The following is an 8,654-nucleotide window of genomic DNA, read 5'->3' as shown; positions in this document are numbered from 1 at the left end:
TTATGTCAAGTTTAAGAGATGCCATAGCCTTAACAACCACAACAAAAACTGTAATTTTAACAGAAAGGACAATGAAAATAGAAATAATTAACTTTTATATTTGCATATAAACTGGTACATAGCTGAGGATGCAACTAAAAGCTAAAAAAAATGTGTATCTTGCAATAAAACTATGTTTTTTTTAACCAATTACATAAAACTTGAAATTTAGTTTAGTTTTTGTTCTTAGAGACCCTAAATTGCAACTTACTTAGCCTACTTAATCTGAGACCCTAAACTGCAGCCTGCTTAGTTTGCACATATATCTAGCACTGTGGACCAGCAACGATCAGCACGTGGGCTACAGGTGCCAGCTGCATAGAATCATCTGGAAGCGCTTCAATCTGGAAACGATTCCAGCATATCTGGTTACCATCTGCACAGCAGATTCACCTTTCCAGGTTTTGAACACAAGTCCTGAATATAGGATTGTGGTATTAGATTGACACGAGCCCAGTAATGACAAGGCAGTTATAATGGCCTACATTTCCTTCAATTAGTATGCAATAGCTCTGTCTTCCTTACAGTCTGAAGGAATGTATCTTCCATTACACAGACTGATCGCTCCTTTTATGTAAGTACTGTATTTGGTCCTCTTGTAAACAAACTTTGCTTCAGGAACTTTTTGGCTCCCCTGTGCAGTAACACAAAGAGCCTTTGTTATGCTCTGGTTAAGTCTGCCAATTAAAAAGGAGAAATGCTCTGGAGCTATGAACTAGTTCTGCAAAAGAGTTTTCTGCAAAATTATATGAGGCAGTGATGTTGCAATACTAATGGAGTGGGTCTATAATACCGTTAACATTATTCTGATGCCACTTTGCTTAAATAATCATTTTACAATCCTGGTCTTGCAAGTTGTTACAATTGTTACAGGTTTTAGCTTCAAGGATTCTACCATTTCCCGCAAATTCTACTTCTACAGTGGTACCTCGATGTACTAATCTACATACAGGGGTAATAATTAAATCTATATAATTTGAATCCCTTATGCTTGACTCCCTGAACATTTGTTTTATTTGCTATTATATGCTTTTACACTGCTGATTTATTGGTCTTACATTGTATTTTTGTTTTCAAAATATAGATCTATAGAATACTGCTAACAGGTTTGTAAAGTATCAAGTGGTTTATAAATGATTTTAAATACAGAACTTAAAAATAAAACAACACAGAATAATAAAGTCAGAGATTATCTAAACTTTCTTAACATCCAGGAACAGTAAGGGAGACACCAACGCATATGCCTAATTCCTATAAATTATAATGAGCACATTATAAATCCCTTAATATAAGCCTTGTTATTTTCTTCTAACATGCAACAATATGCCTAATTGTGTATACACCCAGTTTGTATCAGGAGATGCCTTTTCTCTCTTACATTAGCTCCCCTACACATCCTGAAACATCACAGAATCCCTTATACTGCTTTGGTACCCGTGATCCAGACTTTTCCATTCATATTTATACATTACAATCATATCAAAGAGCCAAGACTTACAATTAAAATCACAATTGATCCCTACATTTAATTGTACTCAATGAGAGATAATGGAATAGTGAAGTGGTGGCTTATTCAGGGCAAAAGCAATTTATAGCCCAGCTATTTTGGTGATTTTGATTAGTTTCCTGTGGTTATGAATTCCACTCTGGCTGTCCTAACATATTGGCTTGCAAGCTGATTTTGATTGATCATTGTTATTATTTCGCCTAACAGAATTGTCCTGTTGTTCCTTCCAAAAGCTACCAAAGAACAAAAATAGTTTCGTACTGAAGTAATTTGCATTTTTCATCAGTAAAAAAAAATGTTTGGATGCAAGTCACAGATTTTATAGGTTTTACCCCTTTGCACATATCCTGGTCACACGTCACTTTCTGCCATTTCTGATACATATAAAAATCTGGCAACAGTGATGGATGAATCTCAGTCATTCTGAGTCTCTCAGAACAAGGAAAGAAGCTGAAAATACCATGACAAAATAAAACCAAAGCATCAACAGCTAATAACTGTGTATAATGTCAACATTGTACATAATGCCAAGCTCTTAAGAGGGCAAGGCCCTACTGGACTCCATAAGGCTGTTGTTTCTCAAAGCTGCTGCTGAAAGCCAGTGCCAAAGGCAAATACCTTTTAAATAGGGTTGCCACACCTCCAGGTCTGACCTGAAGTCCAGGTGGAGGGCTTGAATCTCCAAGTGGTGCATTTAAAGAATAATAGCAGCAGCAAAAACAGTAGTTTAACAACAACAACAACAACAACAACAACAACAACAACAACAACAACAACAACAACTTATACCTGCCCATCTGGCAGGGCGGGCAGGGCATCAGCCTGTGTACCTGTTGGAGCTGGTAGACAGCTGCCCTGGACACAGAATTGACCTGCGCCTCCATGGACACCTGTGAGTCCAAGATGACTCATTGGCTGCGCACCTGGTCCTTCAGGGGCACAGTTACCCCATTCAGGACCAGGGAGACCTCCATACCCACCCGCCCCCTGTGCCCCCAAAACAGTACTTCTGTCTTGTCTTGTCAGAATTCAACCTCAATCTGTTTGTCACCTTCCATCCTCCAACCGTCATTAACTTCTGTTTCTTTATTATATAAAGTTTAAGTTATTAGAGTTTAGTTGTTTTAAAGCCTCTTAACACCCTTTGCCTTCTTTTTACCTGTTTGCTCATGTCTCTTATTTGTCTTCTTGCTGTCTTTGTTCTTCCCTAACTTTCCTCATAGCTAAACCTTGAGTCACTTATTCTCCTTCATGCCTCAGCCCTTTTCTCTAGAAATTGCAGCCTCCCGGCATCTGAGCCTCTCCCTCCTTGCTGTTCAAACAGCTTTTAAACTTTATCTCTTATTCTCCTGTGCCTTTGACCTCTAATACTAGCCTCTCCTTTTCCTTAACCCACTTCTTTTTGTATCTTTCCCTATTTTCTAAGGTCTTATGCCCTCCGTTTTATTGCATGTTTCTTCTGTTAAATGTAATCAGTACCCAGTGCCCAGTTCTTCAGACTTACTATTATTACTGTATTGTTATTATTTTACCCATCATTAGAACTTCTCTGGGTCCCTCCTCTTAGGAAGCCGCAGAGGGTGGTGACAAAGGAGAGGGCCTTTTCAGTTGTGGCTCCCCATCTGTGGAATGCTCACCCCAGTAAGGTCTGCTTGGCACCTTCACTGACATACAGGTATTTCTGGCTCTAGATAAAGACTTACTCTCCCCGCCCTCCCCCTGGCATTTTTTTTGATCGATTGAGATGATGTTTTGTTATTAGTGTGCTGCCAAAATTCACGTGACTGCTATGGCGTTTAGAAAATCTGAAAAATATTTGCCATGGTATGTATGACTATATAACTCATACACGTTTGCAGGTGACACAGAGCATATTGCCTCTCAAAAACACCTATACAGTACTATGTTTGTATTCTGTTTAAAGACATAATGAGAGGGCACAAAAACATAAAAAGCTATGCTGCATACATGGTAGTTAGGCTTATTTTAAAATTGTAAATGTTACCATGCATATATTCATACTGTAAATGAAAGCGCATTAGTCTGGTATGCTTATTAAACAAGACATAGGCATACCTAATTTTCGAGATGATGAATAAGGTGGATCTCTTAGACTCTGAGGTTATTAATCCATCAAAACTATTAGAAACACATCCTTGTGAACAGCAACACACCTCTTTCTATTCATTTCTGAAGCTGTTGGTTCATTTCTCAACTCAATAAACAATTCTCCATTCCTATTTACTGGATTCCTTGATTTGTTGAAATTCAAGTACACCTGAACATTAGAGAATATCTTTTTATAGAGCAGGATTTTCCTTTGTACTTCTTAAACAGGGTAAACTACTACACAAAACCAAGCGAACAAAGTCTGACTTCCATAAGATAAATGCTCTTTTAAAGGCATCGCTTCAATATGTAAAGGTAGATTGTTATCCTAAATTAGCTTACTAGGGGATAAATCCCACTGGAAAAAGTGTGACTAATTTCTGAGTAAATATGCTTCTGATCCAGCTAACAAATACACTATCCTAATAATCACACTATGCACAAAGCAATATACACTTGCTTACAAAGTGTGCCGTTTGCCCCAAAACCTTGACAATCCTTTTGGTGTCTTTTGACACTGAGACCTCAATGTGCCCCTAAATTGGCATTCTATGAAGTCAGAAAACATCACTGAGTATCATTCAAGCAATTTAACACTAACAATAGCTTTAAATGATTCATGCCTAATGATTCAAGCCGCCAGTTGCAAAAGCATGCATCAAAACACATAGAAACTGTAAGATGTAGAGAAATGGTCAAGGGGGAAAAAAGATGTTGACTAAAGATAGAAGGGGAAATTTTAGCTGGAGGTGGAGGGCATCCAGAAGGGAACCAGATAGAGCCACTTGCTTTAGAAATAGAGAGGAAGGTTGTCAGAGGAAGGAGGATGCAAGACTTTGGGGCATGGCCAAAGGTTGAGGTGAAAGTGGGAATGGGAAGAAAGAGAGCAGGTCTACCCAAGAAAGAGGGACCCGATAGATGCTGAAAGCAAAAGAAGATTGCTCTTCATATTTTGAAGATCAAAAAAGCAGACACATTTGCTGACTTCTGCATTTAACTATGGATCACTATGACTCTGATTTTACATACCCATGAAAAAGAGGACACATGGCAAACCTAGGATGGACTTGCCAAAGGGATTAATAGTCTAATCGTTCAGCCCGGACACTGAGATCCAGCATTTTGGCAGTTCCCACAATGCAATAAATGAAGCTACAGGGAACCAGGCAGAGGGCCATCTCAGCTGTGGAATGCCCTCGCATCAGATGTTAAGGAGATGAGTAATTGTATAACATTTAGGAAACACCTGAAGGCAGCCCTGTATAGGGAAGCTTTTCAAGGTTTAATGTTTTACTGTGTTTTTATATGTGTTGGAAGCTACCCAGAGTGGCTGGGGCAAACCAGCCAGATGGACGGGGTACAAATTAGTGATGCTGATACTGAGCTGATTAATGGGGGGGGGGGGTCAGCCTGGATGAGACTCTGGGTACCCTTCCAAACCTGAGATCCTGTATCTGTGAGGGTAATGACTTTGGCTGACTAGTTTAGTACCATGATTTAGCATATCCAACGAAGTTATAGCAGAGATTGGGTTCTGTTTTGGGCCACTGCTAGCTGATTCTATTTCGAAGTCTGATGTGGAAGCAGTGGCCTTTGTTTGTTTGCCAGAGCTTTTTAAGCTGTGCCTTCACCTATGCTCAAGCAATTCCTTAAAAAAACCCCACGGAAATGTTATAAAATGTCAATAAGCTTCTAGTGACATCCTTTCAAAAGAAACTGGACCCAGGTAAATGCTGCACCCATTGAACTTCTCAACAGGCCTAGCAACCTACCTGTTAAATGGTGTGGATTTGCCTCGGCATAACTGTTCTCTGTCTTGCCATGTTCACACACCAACCCTTCCAGATAACAAAGTAACTTGCATAATGTACAGTTATTTATTGGAGGATAAGGTCCACATGCACTGTCTGGGCAGTTTTGGTTACTGTATGACTTTTATTGTGTTTTTATTATGATGGTGACATTTGTTCATCTGTAATTTTTTTTAATCAGGATAACACACCAGGAATTCGATTCAAAGCAGGATGCTAAAACTTGGGGCTGAAGAGACCACTGGGAGAAAATAAATTACACTTTGGTTACTGTTGTCCACATTGGCTCTATCCTCTGGGGAATGGCCATAGCTCAGTGAATAAGCATCTGTTTGCATGCAGAAGGTCCCAGTTCCAGCATCTCTAGGTAGGGAGATGACCCTATCTGAAACCCATCTGCTAGTCAGTGTAGACAGAATTGCACTAGATGGGCACATTTCTATGTGATAATTTAAATAAACCATGGTTAGGACCTTTCCAAACTGTCCTAGAATTCAAGAAGCAAAGTGTGGACAGCAGGAAAATACCCCAACCTTCCAACATTTATGTGGCACTGGTGAACTTTATATGTTGATTGTGTACGCACAAATGTCATGGGCTGCAACAGAACTGTATGTATATCGCTGTGAAGAGCAGCACAGTCTCATCAACCCACATCTTATTGGGCCCTGGCTGTGATCCTCCCCCCCCCCCCATGTCCAATAAGGAAACAGTCTCCCGTGTTTCACAATAGTGATGTTCCATTGCTATACTCCCTTTGGACATCACTATTGGTGAGTGTCTGCTCTGTACTACCTGAAAAGCCACATGGGTGGCTTGAGCACTGGGTGCCTGCGTGGAGAAGTTGTCCCTGGAGTGTATTCACCATGACAATGTGGCGTAGGTATCATCAGTCCGTTGCTCCTAGAGCAGCCTCCCACCTGACAGTATATTTGTGTGCAGCAGGTAGATATGTGACAGTATATTTGTGTGCAGCAGGTAGATATGTGACTTGATCAACTGCACAACTGAGTTGCCCAATTGCCTGTGGGGCTCTTGGTAATGCAGCGGATCCTTTCAGAAAGTAGAAGCTGGCTTCAAGCCTGTTGCCTAGAGCCTGTGCAGGACTCTTTGCAAGCCTTGTACGAGGCATTGAAGTCCCGATTGGAAGTCGTTGTGATGCAATATTGGAACACATTAAAGTTACATGAAGCCTTATTCTCAGTTTGCAAGTATATATCCTCATGGATATAAGTAGAAAAATTGTAACCAGTAGGGCCACATGGCAATAAAATGTATAAACTAGCACCTGTGGCAGTTGAATTTAAGCTTAAATGTATGCAAAATAAGCACAGCAACTGTTCACAACTTAATTAACTGGGAATAAATCCCTTGGGAGGGTTGCCTTATCTTCCACTGCTCTTGTAACTATCTCACTTACCACAAGGAGGCAGTGCTTTTACATTTTTACAGTACTTTAAAAAAATCCACCTAGTGATGTGTAGGGTGGGGTGGGGTAGGGAATGCTGAGATGGAAAAAATAATTATAAAGATGTTTTCTAGGGACATTACCTATTACCTGCTTTTCTAGATTATTTTTTTGTATTAGTGTTGAACTACAAATAAAGAGTGTGAGATTCTGCTCTGCTGCCAGAGCAACACCCTTACGATGGTTTTTCAAGGCAAAATGCCTCACAATACCACATAGTTGCACCACTTTCTGGGACAACATAAAGAGAAAGAAGCTGAAACTGTTGATGTCAAAATTCAGCACAAGCACATCCATTTCGTGCTAATGCATCACCTTGGGTTTCGCCAGTGTTTAGCTCATGTTTCTTCTGGTTAAGTGCCAGTCTTCAGTTTGGGGCAAGGAAGGAAGGATGGAAACAGAGGCTGCAGAACTACAAATACTATTCCATCAGATAGTAACTGTTGGATGTCCTTGTTGAATTACCGATTTCTTCCCATTCTTCACTTTATGGCTGACAACCAAGGGCACTTCTAGACAGCCACTGATTTTGGCTTGCAATTTACACAATAAAAGTTTATTCTGATCTATTGTGCAGCTATCCTGCTTCCTCCTCCACTCCCCCCCCCCAGAAAAAAACCCCTAGACTTTTTGCAGTAAGAAAAACAGTGGGGGAAATGCACTGGAAAGTATGGGATAAGATTTGCTTGACTCAGCATCAACTAACCACCCTGCAACCAAATCAGAATTAATACTCAAAAATTAGCTGACAACGTCTCATCTCCCTGCAAACCTTCTGCAAACAAATCTGGACGAAAGTTCAACTAACAGGTTGTCTGGAAGTGATCCCAGAATGGCAACCAAAAAGCTGCTCTAATATGAAGATCATGGAATTCAATTCTCCTTAATTAAAAACTGACCATCATGCACATTCAGTGCATGTGAGAACGTTGATGCATTTCCATGATGCTATCTCACTCAATGGTAGGGAAGAGTTGCATTGTTACCACGAACTGCAAACAGATGTGCAGCAATTTTATTTGTTTTTGTTTTTTAAATACTATATATAGAAACAGTCACACTATTGTTTATGGAATAGGAAAAATTTCATGTGTGTTTTAATAAAAAAACCTGTTTCACATTTTGTTTGGTTTAATTCACTTTATTGCCAGCTGAATGGACATTTTATATGTAATGGAAAAGTTTCTCAAGTTGAGTGGATGTGCTTAATGGAGCATTCTTCTGAGGCAGCCATCTATTCCAGTTTAATAAGCAATTCATGTTATTTACTCTTGCTCAGAGACATTAGTGAGGAAGAAGCAGGAACAGCATTCCATTGTTACTATTAACATTTACTTGTAAATGTTTTTCCACTTGAAGGCTCTCTAAACAGTGGATTAAAATACAGTCAATGTAAAGCAAATAACCTGTGGGCCACCATATATTGTTGGACTCCAACTCTCATCAGCCCCATCCAGCATAGCCAATGGCCAAGAATGATGGGAGCTGGAGTTCAACATCTGGAGGGCCACAGGTTTCCCCACCCCTGATTTAAGGAGCATATATTCCTAAGGACTGTTTATTACCATGTATATTACCAGAACAGAACACCCTTATGCCCAACCTAAAGGCTGTCCCAGAGAATTGTGAGAGGGTGTTATATGATTTCCCTCAGCCAGCTCCTCCTTGTGGAGAAAATAGAGAATGAATCCAAATACCTTAAATGTGTGTAAAGGCAACA

This window comes from Podarcis muralis, chromosome 11, assembly GCF_964188315.1.
Source record: "Podarcis muralis chromosome 11, rPodMur119.hap1.1, whole genome shotgun sequence".
In the NCBI taxonomy this organism is placed as follows: Eukaryota; Metazoa; Chordata; class Lepidosauria; order Squamata; family Lacertidae; genus Podarcis; species Podarcis muralis.
Note: the sequence above shows the minus strand (reverse complement) of the source record.